The sequence below is a fragment of the Macaca nemestrina genome, chromosome 1, assembly GCF_043159975.1.
Source record: "Macaca nemestrina isolate mMacNem1 chromosome 1, mMacNem.hap1, whole genome shotgun sequence".
In the NCBI taxonomy this organism is placed as follows: domain Eukaryota; kingdom Metazoa; phylum Chordata; class Mammalia; order Primates; family Cercopithecidae; genus Macaca; species Macaca nemestrina.
In genome coordinates, this window is record NC_092125.1 from 8,808,642 (window position 1) to 8,836,166 (window position 27,525).

The 27,525-nt window shown below is 39.5% G+C and overlaps 1 protein-coding gene and 1 long non-coding RNA gene across 3 annotated transcripts in view; both read right to left on the minus strand.

The window, feature by feature from the left end:
- Positions 1-27,525, minus strand: part of LOC105474638 (formin 2) — a 399,919-nt gene that overhangs the window by 120,275 nt on the left and 252,119 nt on the right. The window lies entirely within an intron of this gene.
- Positions 3-27,285, minus strand: LOC139357278 (uncharacterized). The gene is made up of 4 exons (XR_011610232.1): positions 25,267-27,285; positions 11,013-11,182; positions 10,245-10,353; positions 3-182 (listed from the first exon to the last, which is right to left on the minus strand). It is a non-coding gene; the product is annotated as an uncharacterized lncRNA (long non-coding RNA).

Here is a 27,525-nt window from a genome sequence, read left to right on the forward strand (position 1 = left end):
TTAGACAGAACATTATTTAGAGTGTCACACTGTTAGTGGAGCATTAAGGCAATTTTGAAAACATCTTAGCTAATGTTAGAAAATTCTGTTAACTCCCCTAATCAGCATATGTTCTGCACACATTTTGGAAACATCCAAATACGGACATGAGAAGCCGATGATCAAGGCTTCCTTTTAGAGGGCTGTAAAAAGAAATTGCGCAGAATTTATCATCTCAGTTTGATTATTCCCAAACCAATCAGTTGGGCATGTTATATAACCTCTAAATCTCAGTCTCTTCATCTGTAAAATGGGCATGATAGCAGAGCCTGCCTCACAGTGCAGTTATAAGGATCATATCTGTTAAGAGATGTAAAGTGTTAGAATAATGCCTGGCACAGAGTAAAGCAACATGTAACTATTTTCTATCATCATCATCATCATTATCAACTGACTGAAAATACAAGTTTATTCCTAAAGACCAAATTTCTGAAAAATAAAAAATAATAACATGGGTGGTAATGTTAGTACAGCATCTATTACATGTCAGATGCATTTTATCCATTATTTAACATAATCCTTAGAATTAAGCCCATAAAGCAGACATTATTACTTCCTTTTACAACTGAGAAAGTTAAGGCGCAAATAAGGCGCTAATTTGCTCAAGGGTCCACAGGTAATAAGCAGCACATTCATAACTGAAAGCCTGATCTAACACCAAAGTTTATCCTCTTTTCATGCCTGTGGAATCATGAATGCCTTAGGTAGCCTACAGATTCCACTTAGATTAATATCAAGAAGTACCTCTAAGAAGATTGCTGAAGAAATGTCTGCCATTATGGTGATAGCAAGAAACCAGAGCCAGTTAGGAAGTAATTCAACAATGAAAAGTACATATTTAAACACAAAACTTTGGATAGAACACATCTGATGGAAAAAAAAACACAAACAAATGCAAAACCTCTCACTACAGTTCTTAAGGTAAGGTTGCCGTTTCTCCCAGGAGACTCTGTCTGCATTTCTAATATATTTTCTTTCTTTTATAAAGCTGAAGTTTTCTCTTTTTTCCCTCCATGTCATTAGTTTAAGCATGGGAATCTAGGAAGGCTGTATTATTAGTGCACATTCTTCCCAGCAAATGTGGATGACTTTGGGCTTAGTAAAATCTAAGACCAGTGTAGGCAGATCCAGGGTTCTCCCTGCCTGTCTGCTTCTTATCCCTCACCTGTGCCCAGGTAACCTCTTGCAGGTTGGATGCTGGAGAATTTCTAACCCATATCCATAGCCCATGTATTTCATAGCTCCAGACTCAACACATGAAACTTTCACCCGAACAGAATTCCTCATGGACTTCTCTAAACCTGCCACCTCCCTTATTCTCCCTTCACTGGTAGCACCACCACCTGACCTAAGTAACTTAAGCCAAAACAGGAGACTCATTCTCAACTCCCTCTCTTTATTCCAACATCTTGTTGTTTTTACCTCCATTCTTCAGCTGACCCCATCCTTTCCATTCCTGTTCTATTCTGGTACAAATGCCCTCATTGTTCCTACTGAGGCTACTGTGAAAACCTCTTACCCTTGGCTTCCCATCTCCAGTCTTCCACAGATCCATGCTCCTCCTCATAGCCTTAAAAGCCATCCAGAAGAGACCCAATCTAAAACTGTTCAGTGACCTCCGCCCTCTCAGCTACACTCTGAATACAGGAAGAATTGCAAAGCCTACACCATGACTTGTAGCATCATTACAAAGTCAACTTTCCAACCATCTTTCAAACCATCCATCTCCCTCTAGTCCTGGTACCTTCCGCAGACTCAATGCAAATGTTAATCTCCAGGCGTAACTGCCCCTGAAAAGCATTCCCTGACCTCCCCACGGGGCCTGCTTTTCTCCATTCCCTGCCACTTGTCTCCAAGCAGGATGAAGTGTCCCTCTTTGGTGATTCCGGGGCATCTTGTACATACAGAGTTAAGGCTGTCATTTACTGAGTACTTTTTACATGCCAGGGATAGTATTAAGCATGTTACCCGTACTGTTCCATTCAATCCTCATAAAACCCTTTGAAGTAGATGATTAACATGCTTACTTTACATCAGAGAAAAATGAACTACAAAGAGATTGCCCACATTTCTATAGTTCGCAAGCTGAGGAGGTGGGATTCAATATCAACTACCACACTATATTAAAGTTATTTGTAACTGTGTGTCTTCTGCCCCACTAGACTGAGCTACTTGAAAGGAAATCCATCTTATTTCCATTTGTGCCTGACTTAGGCAATAAATTGCTGTTGGATGGGTTAGTTGCTGTATAAATAGTTACTTAAGTGGAAATAACATTCTAGATGTTGAAATCTAGCAGACAGGGTTTAAAATTCCAGGTCACCCATCCACTGAATGTGCCTTATGATTTGGGGCTAATTACCTAACCTTTTTAGATCTTAGTTGCATTATATGGTCGTGAGTTTAATAAAATCTCTAACATTAGTGTGATGATTAGCCACAACGGGTGTAAAATGTCTGAAACTGACTTTGTGCTAGCTAAGTACATGCACAAAAAACAGGAGCTATTGCTGCTATTGTTTTTCTAAGGACCAAGTGGAGTTCAGCCTAAGGAAGTGTAAGATCAAATACAGGAGCTGTTTTCAAAGAGCTGAAGTGTGGTCTCATGGATGACTGGGTGTTGACATTCTCTCTGTTGATCTCAAGGAAGGAGGAAGTTGAATGAGCAGAAGTTAGAGATGTAGTTCTATGTAACAGGGATGGCTAGTGTTTACGGAACTCCTACAGTGATGTAACCTGCCTTCTGAGGCGGTGAGCACTTTGTCACTGGGATTATTCAGAAAGTAGCTGACTGCTTGTCAGAAATGTAGAAAGGGATGGGTCAGATGACAAGACATCTGTAGTCAACTTCCTGTGGGCTGTATCACTTACGACAGCCTCATGTAGCTGGAAATTCTGCTCTTTAACGATGTTTCTAGATGCATATTAAGGATATATTTAAATCATGTCATAAATTTGAGAGTTTCCTAAAGCTGTGTAAGGATTATGAATATATGGAAGACAAGTTATATCACTTAAAGGAAATAAGGCCGAGATTTAACAGCCCTTATCATTTCAGTGAATTATTTCTAGCAACGTCAGGTGACACAGTGTTCCCAAAAGTCTATGAGCAGTTTTATTTTAAAATTTTTATTTTTTTTGAGACAAAGTCTTGCTCTGTTGCCCAGGCTGGAGTGCAGTGGCACGATCTCAGCATACTGCAACCTCCATCTCAAGCGGTTCTTGTGCCTCGGCCTCCCAAGTAGCTGGGATTACAGGCGCCTACCACCACGCCCTGTTAATTTTTGTATTTTTAGTAGAGACAGGGGTTTATCATGTTGGCCAGGCTGTTGTTGAACTCCTGACCTCAGGTGATCCACCTGCTTTGGCCTCCCAAAGTGCTGAGATTACAACTGGCCTCTGAGCAGTTTTTAATGTATACATGACACAGACATCGATCAACTATCTACTGATTCAAGGGACTGCTCTAGGCACTGATTACTGCCACAAACAGAACTGACAAAACCCCTGTCCTCAGGGAGCTTGTCTTCTACTACATTATAGTCTTCAAGTAATGACTTTTCGATCCCAACGAGGAAAGTAAATAATAACTTTTCAATCCCAATGAAGAAAGTAAAATCCTATTAGCCTCATGTTTAATAACATACACTAGCATAGAAAAAAAAAATCTAATCTCTCACCTTGACTGATTTGCAAAACCTAAAAACCAGAGGCAAGGAAGGCTAATGTTTTCATTACTGGTCACAATTATTTCATTTTCCATTTTTAAGTTAAAAAGTAGAAGTAATAACTGTCCTTTTCTTCATGACATCATATACGTCCAGGACCTCATACACACCCATGACCTCATACACACCCATGACCTCATACCATCCATGACTTCATACAGTATCTTGGGGTCTAGGATCCTGTATGGGCATGCTACCACTAGAAACCTGCAGAATCATCTACCAGGTCTGGTGACCTAAAGAAGGACTTCATTAGCTGGGGAAGTAGAGAAAGATCACAGACTGCCTGTGACAAAGTCTTCTACATGGTGACAACCATCCTCTGGGCCTTCATTTTTACTCTAATATTGAAACAATAGAATATTCAACAGATAAGAAAATGCATGCTATCATAATTTTCCTTCTTATTTTAAATTAATTTTCACTTAATTTTATCGATGTCCTTGGCCCATTCATATGAACTGTATTTGTACATCAATGCATGCAAAAACTATTTTTTTCTATTTTTTCTATCTTTCCCCCTAACTTATAGAATTTCCTGTGCACAGTGTGAAACATGTAGAATTTCAGCTCTAGAAAAACTGTAAAGTCATTTGCTGGCAGCCTCATCTCATCTACAGTCCTCCTTCTAGAAGGTCATGAAACATACCTGTCCAATGTCTGGGTGTTTTCAGTGATGTGCATTCTTATTGCTTCCAGGCAGCTTTTTCCTTACTAAGCAGCTCAAATTATTAGAATTCCCAACTGTATACTGAGTAAATCTCTCTCTACAGTGTACCCCCTGTGGAATGATATGTCTGGAGGTTGCTTTAAAATATTCTGGATATAGTCACACCAATACTTGTGCCACTACAAAGTAAAAAGATGTTTTTAAAAGTCCAGCATTGGTAGTTCGGGTCTTTAATGAGTCACAGAACAAGTCTGCTTGTTTTGAGGACAGATTTCTTCTCTACTCTCATCTCCTACGAGTCAGTCTCCATTTACTCACTTTGCTGTATTACCAGTACTTGGAATAATCTCCCACAGGCAATATGCATTCAACAATTCTTTGTGGAATGAATACATAAATTCATTGTATCTTCCTGTCATAGTGAGCTTCTTGTTTATCTGCAAAATGTCTCGCTTATTCACATTTCTCCAACCCTTCCCCATGCTCTTCACCCACCAAACATACTCTCACCACTTAATGACCAGTTTTGAACTTCTACTTATCCTTTCCCAGAGTCTGGTTCAACTGTTACCTCAAGATAAGAGGGTCAATCTCCCCTCAACTTCGCATCTCCCTTTTCTACAGAACATGTACGAATGATACAGGATAGAATCAAAGCACTGGTTAAACAGATCTGGATCCAAGTCTAGTTCTTGTATTAGCTCTATAATCTTGGGTTAGCTACTTAAATCACCTCAGCCTCAACTAGGAGTTGAACTTAAAGTGCTAAGCTAGCTATTAGAAAACTCTTTTAAAAATGAAAAAGCTGTTAGTTATCTCATTGAACGTGTTTGTTTGTGCATCTTTGTTTCTGATTACAATTTGCATTCCTTGAAGCCAAGGGCTATCCTATTCACCTCTGTGTGTCAAGTGTCTGAAATGCAGAGGAAGTACTAAGACCCTGTTTGAAAGAAAGTGCTTTTGACGATGCCCTAATTAAGGCCAAGGCTTTCCTTAAAAAGGATATTAAGTCTTCAGAGTGATGTAAACCACCAAAACTCACATCCAAATTTCCAAAGCTCAGTGTGATATAAAACCTGTACAGTTATTTGTTGGTAATGTTGCGTTACTTATTCACTATATTAAGAAGGAAGAGCCTGTTGGATAAATGTAAAAGTAGAATGTCATATTCTAGAGTTTCTATATTCATAACTCTAATATATTTTGTACATACACAATGCTATATATAAATATGCTCAATGTAATAATATATAAGGAATATATTTAGAAGATTGGACACCATTCTTCTCTTAACTGTAGCACATCGAGTTGCACAACATATCATCTTGGCTATTACTTATCATCTTCAAAATTGGTATGTGACTATGTAAATAAAAAAAAAATACCAAACACTACAATCTCACAAACTTGAAGGGTCATTTAGAAACATTATTAAAAACAGAACAAAGATAGAGTTCCTGGAAAACTTGCATTACGGTCAAATCCAAATATTAAAACACATTTGTTAGGAGACTGTTGGCATGACTGAGTAATTCCAATCATCTCAACTTTTGTTTAATTTAAAGACCTCTCTGAGCCAAAAAGATTTTATATTATGTTGAAGGGCTAGTATCAGAAGGCATGCATTAGGTTTCCAAATACAAAGAATAACCCAGCCAGAGGACAGAAAGAAAAATGTCAGACATTCCCACTGGCCAATGCACTCCAATACATCCATGCCATCCACAGAGTGGCATGTTGTGGGGCAAACACCAGTTTATCACTGTCAGATTAAAGCAAGAACATGACATGCCACTCCCTGGAATGAACCATGATCATGAAGAGTCTGGCTTTTTTTTTTTTGAGTAGGGAATTGGAATAATTCATACAAGTCTCCAAGTTCAATCAATGTTAATCACAGCTTAGAGTTGCTGCTTTGCTGTGAGCTTCCAAAAAGTGTCATTGGCATCTACAAACCTGCCTCAGCAAGTAGGAAGGAAGTCACGTAACAGATACAAAGGAAAAGAAATAACTGTAATCAGATCAGAAAGCCTCTTCTAAAATCCAACTGTTTTCCATGTAAGTCTGGTTTGTACATTATTCTGGGTGCAGTTTTAGGAAACAGACACCATTGTAGTCACTTAAAGCAGATCAATGTAGGCAGCAAGATGCTTGCAAAGTAGGTGTAAGTGCAGAGAGATTGGGTTCTACACTTGGTCTCCAAAAACTATAAAATCAGCCCACCAGGAGCATGCTATATATGCCACAGTCAGGACCTATGCTGTGTGGTAGGTACCACAGGCTCGACTTTTGGTTTTAGACTCAAACCTTACTTGGTAAGTCTGCACCATCAAATCAATCATTGCCCTGCGCCCCAACTCTGCCTCTCAATATTCACAGAGCTAGTGACTGGGCACTGGGAGAATAATTTGAGAACGCCCAGTCTCTCCACAGAGTGAAGCAAACCAACAAGCAAAGCGAAACAAAAAACATAGAAATAGTAAAAACATTGATGTCTGGCCTCACTGCCTTCCACAAATACTGCATATGTATTGACAAAAGCAAGAGTCAAATTCAGACAGAAGGGAAGATACAGACACAATAAATATTTAGGGGGTAAAATTTGCAGAGCTTGGTAATTGAATGGAAGGTTACTGCTCCTTCATGAAGATGTAAACTTCAGAATCAACTGGGGAGTCTTCAGAATGTACCTGACAGGGCTCCAACCTAAGTCATTTTGAAAAGTAATCTCTTTTCATCTCATACCAGTCAGAATGGCTTTTCTTAAAAAGTCAAAAAAAAAAAAAAAAAAAAAAAAAAAAAAGGCTGGGTGCAGTGGCTTACATCTGTAATTCCCAGCACTTTGGGAGGCCAAGGTGGGTGGATCACCTTAGGTCAGGAGTTCGAGACCAGCCTGGCCAACATGGCGAAATGCTGTATCTACTAAAAATACAAAAAATTAGATGGGCACGGTGGCGGGCGCCTGTAATCCCAGCTACTTGCGAGGCTGAGTCACAAGAATCACTTGAACCCAGGAGGCAGAGGTTGCAGTGAGCCGAGATCGCACCATTACACTCTAGCCTGGGCGATAGAGTGAGACTCTATCTCCAAAAAAAAAAAAAAAAAAAAAAAGGTAAAAAACAAAAAACAACAACAACGACAAAAACCAGCATATACTGGCAAGGCTGTAGAGGAAATGGAATGCTTATCCATTGTTGATGAGGATGTAAATTAGTCCAGCCACTGTGGAAAGTAGCTTGAAGATTTCTTAAACAATTAAGAGTTGAACTAGCATTCGACCCAGCAAACCAATTACTGAGTATATATGCCCAAAGGAAAATAAATTGTTCTACCAAAAAGAACACATGCATTTGTATGTTCATTGCTGTGCTATTCACAATAGCAAAAACATGGAAGCAACCAGGGTGTCTGCCCATCAATAGTGGAATGAATAAAGAAAATATGGTACATATACACCATGGAGTAGTATGCAGCCATGAAACAGAACCAAATCACGTTCTTTGCAACAACATGGATGCAGCTAGAGGCCATTATCCTAAGTGAAATAATGCAGAAACAGAAAACCAAATATCACATGTTCTCACTCAAAAGTGGCAGCTAAACATTGAGTATACACGGACATAAAGATGAGAACAATCAATGCTGGGGTCTATTAGAGTGGGGAGAGACAGAGGGGAAAAGAGTTGAAAAACTACCTATTGGGTACTATGCTCGCTACCTGACTGAGGGGATCATTCGTAACCCTAAACCTTAGCATCATACAATATATCTTTGTAACAAAACAGCACATGTACCCCCTGATTCTAAAAAAAAGTTGAAGAAAACCCCAAACTATAAAGTAAAAAAAGAAAAGTAATCTCCATGATAAGGCTCATAAAAAGGCCACATGGAGATTCTAATGTGCATTGATGAGTGCTGTAGGGAGGAGAACAGAGGATTCCAAATGGATGTATACTCTGGGTGGCTTTGAGATGGAGGAGGAGGAAGAAGAGTAGCTTTCAGAGGAAAGAAAATGCATTTGGTTTTGAACTCACTAGGTTTCAGATGTCAGTGGAACATCCAGCTATAGTTTTCAGGTAGTTGCATGTATGAATTTGCAGCTCAGATAACAGAAACTCTGAATTTCGATAAAACCACTTGAGGAATGCATGTACACAGTGAGAAGACGAGTAGGCCAAAGTTGAACAGCTGAAGAATACCAACTTTCATGAAGCAGCAGAGAAAGAGAAGGTCATGAAAAAAGAAGATTCAGAAGGAATTGTGAGGTTATCAGGAGTGAGTGGGGCTAAGGAAGCTAACAGGATAGTGAGCTATGAGAAGTTAGTCAAATGCAACAACATCAAACAAGATAGGGGCTGAAACAAAACATCTATTCAATTTGGCAAATAGTGCTAACAGTTTTAGTAATGCTAGGCACAAAAGACCAACTGTCATAAAGTGAGGAAGGAATGGGAAATGATAAATCAATGAACTCAGAAGTTGACCAGAGATCTGTTAACCATCTGAACTGCTTAGCACCAGGATCCCAGAGCAGCTGCCAGTAAAGGAGGCCATGGGAAAAATGATGAATAAATGAAGAGGAATCTTCCACAGCTTCTGGAAAATTCTCAAAATGTTTTAGTCTTACCAGTGGTGGATCATTAGATCCAACGGCATACTACAAAAAACATGTTATTTAAATGGACTATTTCCTCCAAAAGATGGATTTCAGAAGAATCTGATCACTAACAATTAAATATATGTAGATTGATCTCCTTATCACATAAATGTATGAAAGAGGACAGAGATAACACACATACAAATCCCACAATACCTTACCACTGTCATAAATTCTATTTGTTCTGGGCACACTAGTTTATACTGAAAGCTAGCAAGAACCGAATGGTTTTATAAGTATACTCTTCAACAGGTGTTTCGCAGGAGTAATCTTCAACAGAAGAGATTTTCAAGGTGAACACTGTTTTAAATGGAAATGAATAAAAGGATATATTCATAAATTTGAGTTTTGCTGCTTATGTAATCATTCCTACAAGATAATTCTCAACATGTCACCCTCCATACACAACTGGTTATGTTTTCAAACATGATGCACGTCCATGGACAGGTCCACTGTATGGGTTAAAGACAGACAAAACACACTGGCTGTGCTGTAACACGTAAATAACAATAGAAGTTGCTTCCTCAAGTTGCCATGAGGGATAAATAAGTGAATATAGGTAAAACACCTAGAATGGTGCCTGGAGGTGAGAAAGGGCTATGGAAGTTTTGACCATTATTATCGTTGTTACCACTGTTACTGCTAGCAGCAAAAGCACACAGAAAGGCAATATACCCTAGAACCAAGAACACAGGCCCTGGAGGCTGGGTCTGCATCCTGGCTCTTCCCTTTACTCGTTTTGCACTTTGGCCAAATATGTAGCCTCTCTGTGTCTCAGTTTCTTCATCTGTAACATGGGGATAATCATAGTGTCTAATTAACAGAATTGTGAAGATAATTGATTTTATATAGGTAAATACATAAGGACACCGAACAGTGCTTCACATGCAGTAAGAGGAATAGAAGTGTTTGCGGCAATTGCTGCTACTACACTAACAGCATCATATACCATCACGGTTACCATTGCTACCAAACAGGAAACTGAGCACTTATCTCGGCATCTCGAGAAGCACTGAAGGCGATGCTTCAGGTTGGGAGTGGGAATGGCGTTTGTATAAGAACAACACAGAATGTGTCACAGGTTTTTTCAAACACATTCTTTATCGGTGGTAATGAATTACTTATGACCTATTTTAGACTTAAGACACACCTCATAATTCATGATGACACACCATATGTTGATACTTCGGATGACACTGGCTGGACTAGATGATCCCTCCGGGTCCTACTGACACTGCTTGTTGTGCTCTTCAATTTATCTACGTGTTCACAAAGAGGAGGAAGTCATCCTTCATCATCAGTTAGGGTCTAAGTCTTGGTCTGATATGAGCAAGTTCTCCAAGCTAGTTACTCATGGGTCAAGGAATAAAGATGTGACAAATGGTGAAAGTACGCTGTTGACAATGAACTTCCTTCACACATTTGGCCTTGGGAGACAGAAAAGGTTAACACGTATCCATCATTATAAACAAGGCCACAGTGGTCATTTAGATAATTTAAATGAGTGTACTGTATTAGTAAGGGATAGTCCAAAATGAAATGAAATGAATTCTCCATTATTTAATTGTGATATCTATACAAATAGCATCATTTGATAGAGCATAAAGTTCCACAAGTTTGTACTCTGCTAGCTTTAGGAGGGGTCACTAGTGTTGATTCATTTCTCTTGACCTTGAACATATTGACTGACACCAAAGTTTCATATCAGGTGTAAGAGATGAAGTCATGAGAATTAAAGAACACACAGTTATTTAATGAGTTATGTAATGTCCTTAGTCTTCTGGCCTGTATACAAACATTTCTAGTTACCAGGGGCTTACGACTTTTAAGGTTAGCTCTTCTATTGTTTCAGCTCCCATCTTTAGATGGATCTTCATGTAGAAATGAATTTTGCCCACCTATCGCTCCACGTACTGACCTTTTTCTTATCCTCTGGTACGACACAGACTTATTAACTGAAATGCGTGACTCGAGTAAGCAAAACATCTTTCTATTATACTGGACATTGGTCAGAATCTTCCGTATTACATCTGTTCTTACTTTTTCTACTCAAATTTTGGAAATGGACACAATCATCTTTGAGGTTATCTAGAATGCAACCATAAAAGAACTAAAGTGAGAAGACAATATTAAGAAACGCTCATTGAGAGAAGAGTACAGTATGGTTTAAATATCTTAAGAGTTATAAATCTCTTCCATGTATTCTTAACTTGAAGAGCTGTAAGAGAGATGGATGGGACCACCTTAGAATAATATAAATAATATAATACTAAAGAATAAAATAAATAAACAGCATTTCAGCTATTAAGATATTGTCTCTTAGCTCCAAAACTTTTTTGTACTAGGGCTTGGGACACTGGTGCTGGCAGCTCAGCAAACTACCTCTCTCCTTTGCCCTCTGGCTTCCCAACACGTTTCATCAATGAAGGGAGAAGAAAGAGGCTGGAGGTGGGAGGAAGAGGAGGAAGATGGTTGAAGAGATTTGTTCATCTCATGAGCGTTGCCTCCAAACACTTCTCACCGCCACAAATCCGCAGGTGTTTCTAGTTCCTGGCTTGTTTCCACAATCTCAAATCCAGTATCACTGCACCCCTCAAAAGTACCAGGGCAGCCAGGAAGAACCCCTTCTCCAAGCACTCCAGTCCCAGCTGTGGAGGCTCCCATCTTTGACCTCCTCAATCCCAACTCTTCAGGGTACCCCTCCACGCCACTCAGGCCCCATTTGCAGCAGTAGTAACTCTCCTTAGAGGTCCAGGCCCAAGCCCCAGAGAGCTCTCTATCCAAAGTTCTAGATTCTTTGCTAACCCCAACCTCTTCACTGTATTCTCCTGGCCCTACAGATGGCAGCCACTTTCCACATTTTCCTCAGCATCCTCTTTCTGCATTTAACATCCTTCAACATGCGTTTAACTTCATTCTCTATGTTAAATTACTTCTATTAAAATAGTAAATGTGGTTTTTGTTTCCCCAGCTTCACACAGAACTAGTAGAAGGGGTAACCAAAATTAATGGATTATATTTCTCTAAGTACTGAACAGCTTTCTGACACTGGAAGTTATTTCTAATGTATTAATTGCTTATAAATAATGTCTACTTGAATTGTTGACCATAAAATATGCCAGTTTCTCAGATTGTTTTTCCCAAATAAGTTTCATATTATTAGCACCGCCATGTGCAAATATATAAAGTCTTAAACATAGTTTGTTCTTTAATTAAATTTCTTATGTTCTTTAATGACACTTATTTTTGAATATGCTATTATACAATTTCTTCATAAAGTATAGGAAAGGCTGAACAATCACATATTTCACATTCATGGGGCCCAGATGACTGAATTTCAACTCAAATTCAAACATATTCCTGGGTGGTTGCCTATTTTTCTTTCCTCTTAAATACAATTATTAAAGATGTACTGTGGAGCATACATAACATGTGTGTAACATGTAAAGACTAAATGAACATTCACCTACTACATTTCCAGTTTAAGAAGCAGAACATAGCCAATGCTTTGGAAAAATTCAGTGTGTTCCTCTCTGTCCCTGTCTCAGGCCCAGAAGTAACTACAACCTTTAACTTTGTGTTTCTCATCCCCCTGCTATCCCTAAACGAGTGAAGTTGCCCTCCCTTATCCATGGGTTTGCTTCCTGTGGTTTCAGTTACCAGTGGTTAAGCACAATCTGAAAATATTACAGCATTTTAAGAGGGAGAGAGAGAGACACCACATTTATATAACTTTTGTATGCAAATAACATTTGTATACAACATTTGTATAACTTTTATTACAGTATATTGTTATAATTATTTTTATTAGTAGTAATTGTTATCAATCTCTTACTGAACCTAATTTATAAATTAAGTTTTATCCTGGCCTAATTATTAAGTATAATTAGGTATGTACGTATAAGAAAAACATAGTACATATAGAGTTTGATACTATCCGTGGCTTGAGCCATTCACTGGGGGTCTTATTCCCCACAGATAAGGGGAGACTACTGTACTTGTCTATATATTTGAACTTTAAAAACGGAAATCACACTGTTCATATTTTTCCCACAACTTGCTCTTTCTCAAGCTTGTGTTAATAAGATTTATCCATTTTTAATGCAGGCAAATACAGTTCAATCAGTTTCACAGTTCAACAGATGTCCTTTGAAAGAAGATACCATAATTCACTCAGCTATTATTTTGTTGAAAAATATTTGAGGGTTTTGGTGCTGCTGCTATCAATATGAATGCCATTATGTATTTCACCTGGTCACCTGTGCACTGTAGTATATATCTAGGGGCCAAGTGCTGGGTCAGAGTATAGACATCTTTGACTTAATAAGATATTGCCATGGCCAGGTGTGGCGGTTCACGCCTGTAATCCCAGCACTTTGGGAGGCCGAGGTGGGTGGATCACTTGAGGCCAGGAGTTCGAGTACAGCCTGGCCAACATAGCGAAACCCTGTCTCTACTAAAAATACAAAAATTAGCCAGTCATGGTGGTGCACACCTGTAATCCCAGCTACTTGGGAGGGATTCAACCCAGGAGGCAGAGGTTGCAGGGAGCTGAGATCGGGCCACTGCACTCCAGCCTGAGTGACAGAGCAAGACTCTGTCTCAAAAACAAAACAACAAACAAAAAGATATTGCCAGATGGTTTCTCATGGGATCGAATCAATTTTCATTTCCATCACCAGTGTAAAAGCGTTCTCACTAATCTACATCTTTGCCAATATTTCACATTCTCTGACTTTTAACATTTTTGAAAAGAATAACAATCACCAGTGATACCGACCAAGATGAAATTCTCAGTATGATTTGAAAAGTTATTGACATTTACACTCTCATATTTAACATGTTGTCAGGCACTTCTGCAAATCACTGTTTATGTGGCTATCAGTGAATCTTTGTTAAGGTTCTCCTGTAGGGCAAGTTCATCAGACAGCTTTGCTGAAGAGGAATTATTTTAGCTAAGTATATTCATTTTAGCTGAATCATTTAGAAGAATGAGTAGAAGTTTGCCAATTAAAAATGGAAAAAGAAATGACTCGGTTATGGAGAATGAAACATTCTCATGAACTGTTGTAAATGACTATAATCTCACGGTAAACTTGTACCACATATGTGTAGACCATGCTTTCATGTGGTATTTGTTTATACCAGGTCCCTGAAAGAAACAGAATCGTATGGCTTTGCATTAAACTAAGTTGGCTATTGCTCTAAAAGCAAACATTTTTGCAAAGTACACACTGTAACACAATCACAGATAATTTGTAAAATAAAATGTACCTTAACTCAAAATGACAGGGACGTAATCATCTGTAATTAGCTGTGGTTTTCACCAGGCAGCTGGGTCAGAACAGCAGGCAATCAGTAAAAAGGAGAAAATACAGTTTTGTTATGTTTTTCTTAATATATATAAATGGCATCAAATCTTAGAATTCAATGACTAATGACTTAAATGACTTGAAAAATTTTCTTAAATTATTAATTTTCCTCATTAATTCTCCTTTCTGATGGCAAAGTCACCACCGAAAGTGAGAGGTGAAGCCAGCTGGATTTCCTGGGTTGAGTGGGGACTTGGAGAACTTTTCTGTCTAGTTAGAGGATTGTAAATGTACCAATCAACATTCTGTGTCTAGCTAAAGGATTGGAAATGCACCAATCAGCACTCTGTTAAAATGCACCAATCAGTGCTCTGTGTCTACATAATGGATTGTAAATGCACCAATCAGCACTCTGTAAAATGGACCAATCAACATTCTGTAAAACGGACCAATCAGCACTATGTAAAATGGACCAATCAGCAGGACGTGGGTGGGGCCAAATAAGGGAATAAAAGCTGGCCACCCCAGCCAGCAGCGGCAACCTGCTCGGGTCCCCTTCCATGCTGTGGAAGATTTGTTCTTTCACTCTTCATGATAAATCTTGTTGCTGCTCACTCTTTGGGTTCGCACTACCTTTATGAGCTGTCACATTCACTGCGAAGGTCTGCGGCTTTACTCCTGAAGTTAGCGAGACCACCATCCCACCAGGAGGAACAAACAACTCTGGATGCACCACCTTTAAGAGCTGTAACACTCATTGCAAAGGTCTGTGGCTTCACTCCTGAAGTCAGCGAGACCATGAACCCACTGGAAGGAAGAAGCTCCAGACACATCTGAACATCTGAAGGAACAAACTCTGGACACACCATCTTTAAGAACTGTAATGCTCACCACGAGGGTCTGCGGCTTCATTCTTGAAGTCAGCGAGACCAAGAACCCACTGGAAGGAACCAATTCCAGACACATTTTGGCAACCACAAAGGGACTATCGACTATTGCCAAGCAGTGAGTACCATCGGACCCCTTTCACTTGCTATTCTGTCCTATTTTTCCTTAGAATTCGGGGGCTAAATACTGGGCACCTGTCGGCCAGTTAAAAGCAACTAGCGTGGCCACTGGACTACAGACACAGGTGTCAGGCTTTCTGGGAAAAGGCTCTCTAGTGTTGGTTTGCCTGGAACCAGCTTCCGCTTTTCCTGTACTTCTGGGCTGAGCCAAGGTTGACAGGGAGGAGAGCCATTTAGCTCTGGGATCTCGACAACAAGTTGGTTGACCCCGCGGCCATAAGTGGAACTCTCAAAGTTACGTCGCCCAAGTGAAACTCGCCCATATAGCCTATCTATCCTGACCTTTGTCTCCTGGGTCCTAATACCTGTCAGACAAACTTCCTCTTGCCTTTCTTCTCCGAGGCTAGTCCTGCTTCTAAAAACCACTCCCTGTCTCTGGTGCTTTTCTAGTTTCTCCTATAAGAATGATTTCTAATATGAACTTCAGGACTCTGTTACCTTCTTTAGGCTCCCAGGCTCACCAATCAGAAAGACATAATTTTTGCCCAAAGCCCCATCATGGGGGCGGGGGTCACTATCTGGAATTTTAGGATCCCTCCTCAGACTAGCAGGCCTGACAAAAGCTAATCCTCATGCTAGGATATGGGGAGCCTCAGAAATGATATCCTTTCTATTCCAGTGAGGACAAAAGGCGTCACTCTTCCAACCCTGGAGATCCCTTCCCTCCCTCAGGGTATGGCCCTCCACTTCATTTTTGGGGCATAACATCTTTTAGGACAGGGGCAAAGTCCCAATACTATCAGGAGAATGCTTAGGACTCTAACACATTTTCAAGAATGCATCGGTAAGGGCCACTAAATCCAATTTTTCTTGGTTCTCTTTGTGGTCTGGGAGTACAGGCAAGGGTGCAGGTTTTCGAGAACGAGTCGGTAAGGACCACTAAATCCGACCTTCTTCATTCCTCCCTGTGGTCTAGGAGGAAAACGAGTGTTTCTGCTGCTGGGTCAGTGAGCACAACTATTCTGATCAGCAGGGTCCAGGGACCGTTGCAGGTTCTTGGGCAAGAGGTGTTTCTGCTGCTGCGTTGGTGAGTGCAACTATTCCGATCAGCAGGGTCCAGGGACCATTGCAGATTCTTGGGCAGGGGGAGAAACAAATAAACCAAAACTGTGGGCGATTTTGTCTTTCAGATGGGAAACACAGGTATCAACAGGCTCACCCTTGAAATGCATCCTAAGCCATTGGGACCAATTTGACCAGCAAACCCTGAAAAAGAGGTGATTCATTTTTTTCTGCACTACGGCTTGGCCCCAATACTCTCTCTGATGGGGAAAAATGACCACTTGAGGGAAGTATAAATTACAACACTATCCTGCAGCTTGACCTTTTCTGTAAGAGGGAAGGCAAATGGAGTGAAATACCTTATGTCCAAGCTTTCTTTTCACTGAAAGAGAATCCACAACTATGCAAAGTTTGTAATTTACATCCCACAGAAGGACCTCTCAGCTTACCCCCAATATCCTAGCCTCCCTATAGCTCCCCTTCCTATTAATGATAAGCCTCCTCTAATCTCACCTACCCAGAAGGAAACAAGGAAAGAAATCTCCAAGGGACCACAGAAGCCCCGGGCTATCAGTTATGTACCCTTCAAGCTGTAGTGGGAGGGGAATTTGGCCCAAACTGGGTACATGTCCCCTTCTCCCTCTCTGATTTAAAGCAGATCAAGGCAGATGTGGGGAAGTTTTCAGATTATCCTGATAGGTACACAGATGTCCTACAGGGTCTAGAGCAAACCTTCGATCTCACTTGGAGAGATGTCATGCTATTGTTAGATCAAACCCTGGCCTTTAATGAAAAAAATGTGGCTTTAGTTGCAGCCAGAGAGTTTGGAGATACCTGGTGTCTTACTCATGTAAATGATAGAATGACAGCAAGAAAGGGACAAATTCCCTACCGGTCAGCAAGCCATCCCCAGTATGGATCCCCAATGGGACCTTGCCTCAGATCATAGGGACTGGAGTTGCAAACATCTGTTGACCTGTGTTCTATAATGACTAAGGAGAATTAGGAAAAAGCCCATGAATTATTCAATGATGTCTACCATAACTCAGGGAAAGAAAGAAAATCCTTCTGCCTTCCTCAAGCAGCTAAGGGAGGCCTTAAGAAAATATACTCCCCTGTCATCTGAATCACTTGAGGGTCAATTGATCCTAAAAGATAAGTTTATTTCCCAGTCAGCCACAGATATCAGGAGAAAGCTCCAAAAGTGAGCCCTGGACCCTGAAAAAAATCTGGAGGGATTATTAAACCTGGCAACCTTGGTGTTCTATAATAGGTACCAAGAGGAACAGGTGAAAAGGAAAAGCAAGATCAGAGAAAGGCCACAGCCTTAGTCATGGCCCTCAGACAAACAAACTTTGGTGGTTCAGAGAGGACAGAAAATGGAGCAGGCCAATCACCTGGTAGGGTTTGTTACCAGTGTGGTTTACAAGGACACCTTAAAAAAAGATTGTCCAACAAGAAGCAAACTACCCCCTTGCCCATGTCCACTATGCAGAGGCAATCACTGGAAGGTGCACTGCCCCAGAGGACAAAGGTTCTCTGGGTCAGAAGCCCCCAACCAGATGATCCAACAACAGGACTGAAGGTGCCTAGGGCAAGTGCCAGTTCATGTCATCACCCTCACTGAGCTCCAGGTATGTTTAACCATTAGGGCCAGGAAACGGACTTTCTCCTGGACACTGGCGCAGCTTTCTCAGTGTTAATCTCCTGTCCTGGACGACTGTTCTCATGATCTGTTACCATCCGAGGAATCCTGGGACAGCCTGTAACACTCACCATGAGGGTCCGTGGCTTCATTCCTGAAATCAGCAAGACCTCCTCAGTTGTAATTGGGAGACTTTGCTACAGATAGTAAGTATGCTTATCTAATCCTACATGCCCATGCTGCAATATGGAAAGAAAGGGAGTTCCTAACCTCTGGGGGAACCCCCATTAAATACCACAAGGAAATCATGGAGTTATTGCACGCAGTGCAAAAACCTAAGGAGGTGGCAGTCTTACACTGCTGAAGCCATCAAAAAGGGAAAGGAGAGGGGAGAACAGCAGCATAAGTCGCTAGCAGAGGCAGGGAAAGACCAGCAGAAAGGAAAGAGAGAAAGAGACAGAAAGTCAGAGAGAGAGAGAGAGAAAGAGAGGAAGAGATAGAGACAAAGAGGGAGTCAGAAAGAGAGACACAAAGAAGAAGTCAAAGAGAAAGAAAGAGAGATGGAAGTAGTAAAGAAAAAACAGTGTACCCTATTCCTTTAAAAGCCAGGGTAAATTAAAAACCTATAATTGATAATTGAAGGTCTTCTCCATGACCCTTTAACACTCCAATACCACCTTGTTGTCAGTGTAAACAAGGGCATAGCCCGAAAGCACTGAGGCCACTGACAACCCTAGCCTTCCTATCAAAAATCCTTAGCCCAGGAGGTTTCCTATCAGGGGATCTAAATCTTAATTGATGACCATACAAAGGTTCGACCAGATCTAGGAGGAACTCCCTTCAGGACAGGACAATAAATGGTTCCTCTTGGGCGATTAAGGGAAAAAGACACAATGGTTATTCAGTAAGTGATAAGGAAACTCTTATAGAAGCAGAGTTAGGAAAATTGCCTAATAATTGGTCCGCTCAAACCTGTGAGTTGTTTGCACTCAGCCAAGCCTTAAAGTACTTACAGTATTAGGAAGGAGCCAAATATACCAATTTTAAGTTAACATGGGCTGAATGAGGTCTTATTAATAGCAAAGAATAATTGAAATCCCAGACTTACAAGGTTTTCAACAAAAGTAAAGTTTGCTAAAAGTTAATAGTGTAACATGTATTATCCTACTACCACACACTCTCAAAGGACTTCTGAGACGGTTTGCAAGAAATAACAAAATCTATCCTTATTCTACCAATCAGCACTCTGTGTTTAGCTAAAGGATTGTAAACGTGCCAATCAGCACTCTATAAAAATGCACCAATCAGCGCTCTGTGTCTAGCTAAAGGATTGTAAACGCACCAATCAGCACTCTGTAAAATGGACCAATCAGCACTTTGTAAAATGGACCAATCAGCAGGACATGGGTGGAGCCAAACAAGGGAATAAAAGCTGGCCACCCAAGCCAGCAACAGCAACCCACTTGGGTCCCCTTCCACGCTGTGGAAGCTTTGTTCTTTCAATCTTCACGATAAATCTTGCTGCTGCTGCTCACTCTTTGGGTTTGCACTACCTTTATGAGCTGTAACATCACTGCAAAGGTCTGTGGCTTCACTCCTGAAGTCAGCGAGACTATGAACCCACCAGAAGGAAGAAGCTCTGGACACATTTAAACATTCGAAGGAACAAACTCGGGACACACCATCTTTAAGAACTGTAACACTCACCACGAGGGTCCGTGGCTTCGTTCTTGAAGTCAGCAAGACCAAGAACCCACCGGAAGGAACCAATTCCGGACACAAAAGTAATACATATTTTGAGATTCATAGTTTAAAAAAGTCAAAGAATACTGAAAAATGTTGATTTAGGTTGAGTACACATGCATGTTGTGTGGAGAAAGGATTGAGGAGAAAGATAAATACTTGAGGCTTGTCAACTGGAAAAAAAATCACACATGAAAATGTTTCTTTCAAATCTTCTGGAAAGAAATGCAAATATCTCAAACAGTAAAACATCACAGTAACCTACATACCACTGACTTGAAGGAAATCATGGAATGACACAATTTTATTAAGAAGCATTTATATGTTACATAGATTACAGAAAATTCTAAACAGTTACTATCTAGAACACTGATTGTCCCTAAAAATAAAAAGATTTGTTTAGCTCTTCCCAGCTCCTCTGTCTCCCTCCTTTGTCAAAATCACAATTGCTTCCAAACTGGTCTCACAAATTCTCCTCTTGCCAGAGCAGTACTTTCAAGACATAAATCATATCACTCCATTTCCCCCAATAGAATCTTTCAATGGCTGGATACTTGCATTTAGAGTAAAATGAAAATTCCTTATAAAGTATACACATTTGTAGAGCTTCTATAATCAGAAAACATTTTCTATCATCTAATGGTCACTGTGTTCTAAGAATGCTGGGGCCCTGGGACATTTCCTCTGCCTGAAATGCCTGTCTGCCTCCTCCTTCATTTCCTTTCCAACACCACCCCACTCCATCAAACACACACCCCTTGTTCACTCAGAATCTTCCTGCCTGTCTATGTGGGATTGATCTGCCCACTACCTACGTCTATGTCTTTACTGCTTTCCACTTCTCTTTACTCAGCCAGTATTTGAATCATGTCAGATTGCTCAAAATTCGAAGATACATTAATTTCATCTCATTGAACTTGGTGGCCCATCTATTCAAATTTTCTCCTATAAATTTTTTCATCTGGTATTTATACTTCATGACTCAATTCTCATGGTACTACCTAACTCAAGCCTGTTCTAACCAATTAGATAGAATTAGGCTCACTCTCCACTCTGCCCCCTGCTCCTACTTTCTCATGGTTGTTACTGTACTTCAGTGCAATTATATTTGTATGTTTGTCTTCTCAACCTTCCCTGAAGGGTTCTGTGCAGTGAACCCCAAAAGGAAGCGGTGTTTGTGTTGAGCTAAAAGGGTGAGCTCTGGATCAGCTTCCTCAGGCCCAGATCCAGCCTCAGCTTGCACTATGTGACCTTTTGTAGGGTATTTACTATCTCTAACTTGCAGTTACCCAATCACTAAAGAGAGGATTAATGATCCTCTCTATGGCATAGGGATTAGATGAGCTAATACATGTAAAATAGTGATAGAGAGTAGTCATAGCAAGTTACTTTGAAAGACATATCAGAATTACCAGCTGGGAGGCTTTTTAAAACCACATATGTGCACAGTCTTCACCCTGGTTGTGAATTCTGCTGCAATGAGTCCCATCTCAGGTATGAATATTTTATATCTGTTAGATATATACCTGATATAAATTGAGAGACTTCTGGGATCAGGAACCAGTAAATAATCAAAGTCCAAATGGTTACAGGATGGGTGACTTTGCTCATGCTCTTTCCCATTCTTGAAATTCTATTTTTTTTTTCCTCTTGGGAGAATTTGACAGATCTTTCTAAGTCCAATTTAAATATAATTTTCCAAGTATACCTAACAACTACTACTTCTGTGTTTCTATATAATGAAAAAAATTGTATACTGCATAGTGGTTATTCATATCATCAACAGTCCTCTTTTTAGTCTATGAGCTATGAGGAAAGAATCTACTTTTTATTTTCTGTTAATTTAATAAACATTTGTTACATGATTAAGGTATGAGATCATAATGTCTCTAAGATTCTATACTAATGTAAATTTCATACATTTTATTATTCTGTTTTACTTTAAGAAACAACTCACCCATTAAAATTAATCAGTTTTCCTTCTAGAAAGCATTTTTATAACATTTGGTAATATTGAGAACTTGAAAAAATGTTCATTGCCTTTGATCCAGTAATTATAAATCTGAATCTACATTAAAGAAACAACCAGAGATACAACTTTTAAAAGGGCTATGAATAAGAATGTCCAACATTATATACTTAAGAGTAGTGAAAACTGGGAGGAGTCTAATTTCCTACAAGAATCAAATTACTCACTAAATTACAGCACTTCATGAGACGAATTATGAAACCATCCTAAGCAGTTTTTGAAGTATATTAAATACTATGGAAAAATGTTTCTGCTATAATTTTCAGTGAGGAAAAATGTAAGATATAAAGGTGAATACAGAAGTCCAGTCAAACAGAACTTACAACGAATTTATAGCCTGAGCTTTTCCTCTGTTGAAAACACAGAGCAGTGAATGGTAACATATAAAGAGGAAACTAAGCAGACATAGTATGCTTTTAAAAAATGTAAATATCTCCTTGGACCAGAAATAGTAGAGGAGCCCAAGTTAATAAACAGGGCATAAGTAGAAGTCACCGAACTGTGATTGTGGAGGAATAAGTAAAGATCTTGGCTTATGTGGGGACTGGGGATGGGAGAGAATAGATAGGAGGGAAAGGAACCAGTCTCTGTACTGGAAACCCAGAGTGGTAAGTGGTCTCCCAAACTCATGCAAGGAGGATGAAAACATCTACAATTCACGGCTTCCTAGGGCTGTAGCCCACATGCAACTCTATGCCTGGGGCAGCAAGAGTAAGTAGCCAGAGCTTCCCAGACCAGACCCCAGTCAGGTCATTCACTAGTGTGGAGACTGGATCTACAATAAACCTAATATGTCCACAGGGCAGGAGCTCCATGCTGCTGCTAGAAGCTTTGGTTGTGACTTGGGTACCAAAGGCAGGCCAAGTTAAAGCAATTGAAAAAAACATCAAAAGACAGTGAACGATTTTGGGGGTCAGGAGAAGGGACTCAGGGAGGGACACATTCCCTGATAGGTCTCTATCACAATTCTTCAACTCTGCAGTTGTAACACAAACACAGTCATAGCTAATATGTATATGATTGGCCGTGGCTGTGTTCCAACTGAATTTTATTTACAAAAGAGGACAGGTGTAGCCCATAGGCCATAATTTCCTGACTTTTTTTTTTTTTTTAAAAAGACTAGTCAAGTGCAGTAGAGAAGGGGGTAAAGAATAGAATGAACAGTTCAATCTGCAATTGTGAACTTGACACTTTTATAAAAATCATCATTCTAACACCACATAGGAAACTAGTGATTCTGAAGGACAACTTACAAAAATCACTAAGTGGAAGATGAATTCATTTCAGATGAAACTAAAGCTGAAAAGGACTTTAATATATTTTTACAAATATCAATGAGATAAAAGGAAGATAAATATCCAAAACAAGAATAAGAAATTAGAGGCAAAATGAACATGATAAAAACGTATTAGGAATCTTGGAAACAAGAATCATTATGATTTAAAGTAACTGCATTGATAACATAAACATTAGAATTAACGGAGTCAAGAGAGAATGAATGAACTAGAAGATAATGATGAGGAATGCATGAAGATAATAGCAAAAGGTGGAAGGTGATTTTAAACATATGAACGAGATGTTAGGAGACATGGGGATTAGATCAAGGGGCTAAAAGGGATTAGACCAATGTACATCTAAAAAGGAGTTTCAGGAAAAAAGAGAAAAGTGAAGTAATACTTGGGCAGACATAATAATTGGGCTGAGAAATTTGTCTACACATTAAGGAAGCCATCAGTATTTTAACAGGAAGCTCTAAATACAGAGCAATACAAAATATTTTAAAAGAATATATTCATACCATACATATCCAAGGAAAGCCAAAATGAATAAGGACAATAAGAAGATTATATAAGTCATCAGAGAGAAGACAGCTTATGTACAAAAAAATGAAAATTACTGACAACACATCTATCAGTAATAAGAGGTACCAGAAGAAAACAAAAATATCTTCAAAATACTGATGAAAAGTCAGTCAGTCTAGAACTCTATTTCTGGTGAAACTATCATTCCAAAACAAGGGGGAACAATTTTTTTCAGTTTGAGATGGAGTCTTGCTCTGTCGCCCAGGCTGAAGTGCAGTGGTGCGATCTCCACTCACTGTAACCTCTGCCTTCCAGGTTCAAGCAATTCTCCTGCCTCAGCCTCCCGAGTAGCTGGCATTACAGGCGCCCACCACCATATCCGGCTCATTTCTGTATTTTTAGTAGAGACATGGTTTCACCATGTTGGTCAGGCTGGTCTTGAACTCCTGACCTCAAGCAATCCACCCGCCTTGGCCTCCCAAAGTGTTGGGATTACAGGCGTGAGTCACCGCGCCTGGCCTGGACTAAGTTTAACACCCACCCACTCACACTGAAAGAACACCAAATGTGAAGCTCGGGGCGGGGCGGTGGGGTGGGGGGAGTATGAGATGCAACAATGGTAGCACAGTAATTATTTAACTATATTCATAAATGTTATTACATAATAATTATTAAACAGCAGTAATGTTTTTAAGAAAAATGACAGTACCCAAAGTCTGGAAAAAAATTGAAAAGAAAGTAGAAGGAGTTCAATTGCTAGTTAGAATGTTCTAAAACATTCATCTTATTTATAAGAATACACTACATAAATTTATAGCAAGTTATAAAATTGTATAGTTTACAAAATATGTTAACATTTAGGATTACCAAGTAAATTAACAGGAATACTGTGTACATTTTCTTAAATGTTATTGGAGGTGTTAGGAAGAGACTATTTAAAAATTTATCAAATAGACAATCAGAAAGAAAATATTAATAGAATATATGTAAATAAATAAAATTAAATTATCCTATTATAAACCAGAAAATGAGTGAACAAAAATTGCAATAATTATGTGCATCATGATCCCAATAGAATAATTCATATATGTATGCACATGCGATAAACACTCACCTACCAGATATAAACAGAACAAAATATAAGAATTATTTATCATTGAACTATAGAAATACAAATGTTTTCTTCTCTACATTTTTTGAGGTGTCTAAAGCTCCTATGCTAAATAGATATTAATATTAAAATATAACTTAAAAATGGTAAAGATGGTAAATTTTATATTTTACTTCAATAAAATTTTTTTAACTAAAAAAATCATAAAACAGTAGTGTTGCCTTATCCATGGAGAATACCTTCCAAGATCCCCAGTGGATGCTTGGAGCAGCAGATGGTACTGAAACCTATATATACTATACTTTTTCCTATACATACATACCTATGCTATAGCTTAATTTATAAACTAGGCACAGTAAGAGATTAAAAATAATAATAATAGAACAATTATAACAATATACTCTAAAAGTTCCATGCATGTGGTCTCTCTGTCTCAAAACATTTTATCATACTATACTCACCCTTTTTGTGATCTGTTGGTCTGATAACCAAGATGGCTCCTAAGTCAGGGGTCCTCAGTCCCTAGGCCACAGACGGTTACTGGTCTGTGGCCTGTTAGGAGCCAGGCGACCCAGCAGGAGGTGAGTGGCCAGCGAGCAAGCAAAGCTTCATGTCTATTTACAGCCGCTCCTCATCACAAGCATTACCGCCTGAGCTCTGCCTCCTGTCAGATCAGCGGCAGCGTTAGACTCTCACAGGAGCCAGAACCCTACTGTGAACTGCGCATGTGCGGGATCTAGGTTGTCTGCTCCTTAGGAGAATCTAATGTCTGATGATCTGTGACTGCCGCCCATCACCCCCAGATGGGACCATCTAGCTGCAGAAAAAGAAGTTGAGGGCTTCCACTGATTCTACATTATGGTGAGTTGTATAATTACTTCATTATATATTACAATGTAATTATAATAGATGTAAAGTGCACAATAAATGCAATGCGCTTGAATCATCCTGAAATCATCTCCCTGGCTTGTCCATGGAAAAACTGTCTTCCATGAAACTGGTCCCTATTGCCAAAAAGCTTGGGTTCGTAAGTGACGAACAGGTGGGTAGTGTATACAGCAAGAATACGCTGAACTAAGCGAGGATCCACGTGCCAGAAGGGATGAAGGCGGAGGGCGGGAGAGTCCATCATACCACTCAGAACGGTGCCCAATGCAAAACATATGAATTGTTTATTTCTGAAATTTTCCCCAATATTTTTGGATCAAGGTTGACTATGGGTAACTGAAACCAAGGAAAGTAAAGAATTGGATGGGCGGGGAGGACTACTGTAAAATGTTAGTTTTAAAAAAGCTTATTTGTTTCCTCTCCTCAAACATAAGGGGAAAAACGGAAATATCAGAAATGAACAATTTACATGTAATAGTTACAAAGTAGTAGCTGTAAGCCAAAGATAAAATATAGACAAAATTGAGAACTGGTTTTTCCTATAAATCTCTGGACATGGACATTGCTTCCACTTGAAGGTATAGTTAATGAATTTTAAACGTGTTTTCAACTCAGATACTGAAAAGAGAGAGAGAGAGTGTGTGACTGCAGGGAGGAAGAACAGAAAGAAAGAGGATACAGAGAAGAACTTGCATGAGAACATTCTCCTCCAGTTCCGGTAACTTAATTACTCAATGCTCTGTGCATGTTGAGTTGATTTAAGTCATGTGGCAAATGCTACAATTCCTATTCAAGAAATGCACTGGAACAGAGTCATCATTTGGCATGACTACATCAAGGAAAGCTGCTGACAGCCAGAAGAGATCAAAAGCAGATCAGGTTGCTTAACGAACTACAAGTCACTGAGCTAAGAAAGCCAGGGAAGCACCCTGAGGAAATATGGAAATCTTGGGAGTGAGCAGAGAAACTAAACACAGTGGATGTTATTATAAAATGCTAAAATGAGATTCAGTTGTCTCATTAAAATGTCTGAGCCATAACACATTATTTTTCAGCCTTTCCTTAGAAATAAAAACCAAGTCTCTAAGCAGAAACAGAAGTGCTAGAGCCAGTAGATGAGCTACTATGATTATTGCTTATCTGTCTTTATCAAACTAATCACACTGCTTATTCTATGTTTACCTTATTATGAATGGCCAAGATTTATTGGATATTTATTGTATGAAAGGTATTGAGAGAAATGCTTTATATATATTATCTTATTTTCTAAACCTTTTATAACAACTTGCCTTTGGGGAACAAAATGTGGCTGTATGAATCCTCTTAAATGAAGGCCCTCACTTGATCATGTAGAAGGAATCATTTTTGTCAGGAGTTCGAGACCAGCCTGGCCAACAAGGCAAAACCCTGTCTCTACTAGAAATACAAAAAATTAGCTGGAAGTGGTGGCATGTGCCTGTAATCCCAGCTACTCGCGAGGCTGAGGCAAAAGAATTGCTTGAACCCAGGAGGTGGGGAGGCGGAGGTTGCAGTGAGCCGAGATTGTGCCACTGCACTCCAGCCTGGGCAACAGAGCAAGACTGTCAAAAAAAAAAAAAGAAAAAAAAAAAAAAAAAAAAGAAAGAAAGAAAAAAAGAAAAGAAAAGAAAAAGAAAAAGAATCATTTTTAATAGGCTACTTTGATCAAAGTAGACATTATTTCAAAGTAATTGTTCCTAAAATAACATAATCCAATAATTTTCCATTTGACTCCCATTTAGTCAGATGGACATACATATCTATTTATATCCCTCTCATTCCTAAAAAGGACATGAGGCAGATTTCATGCATTG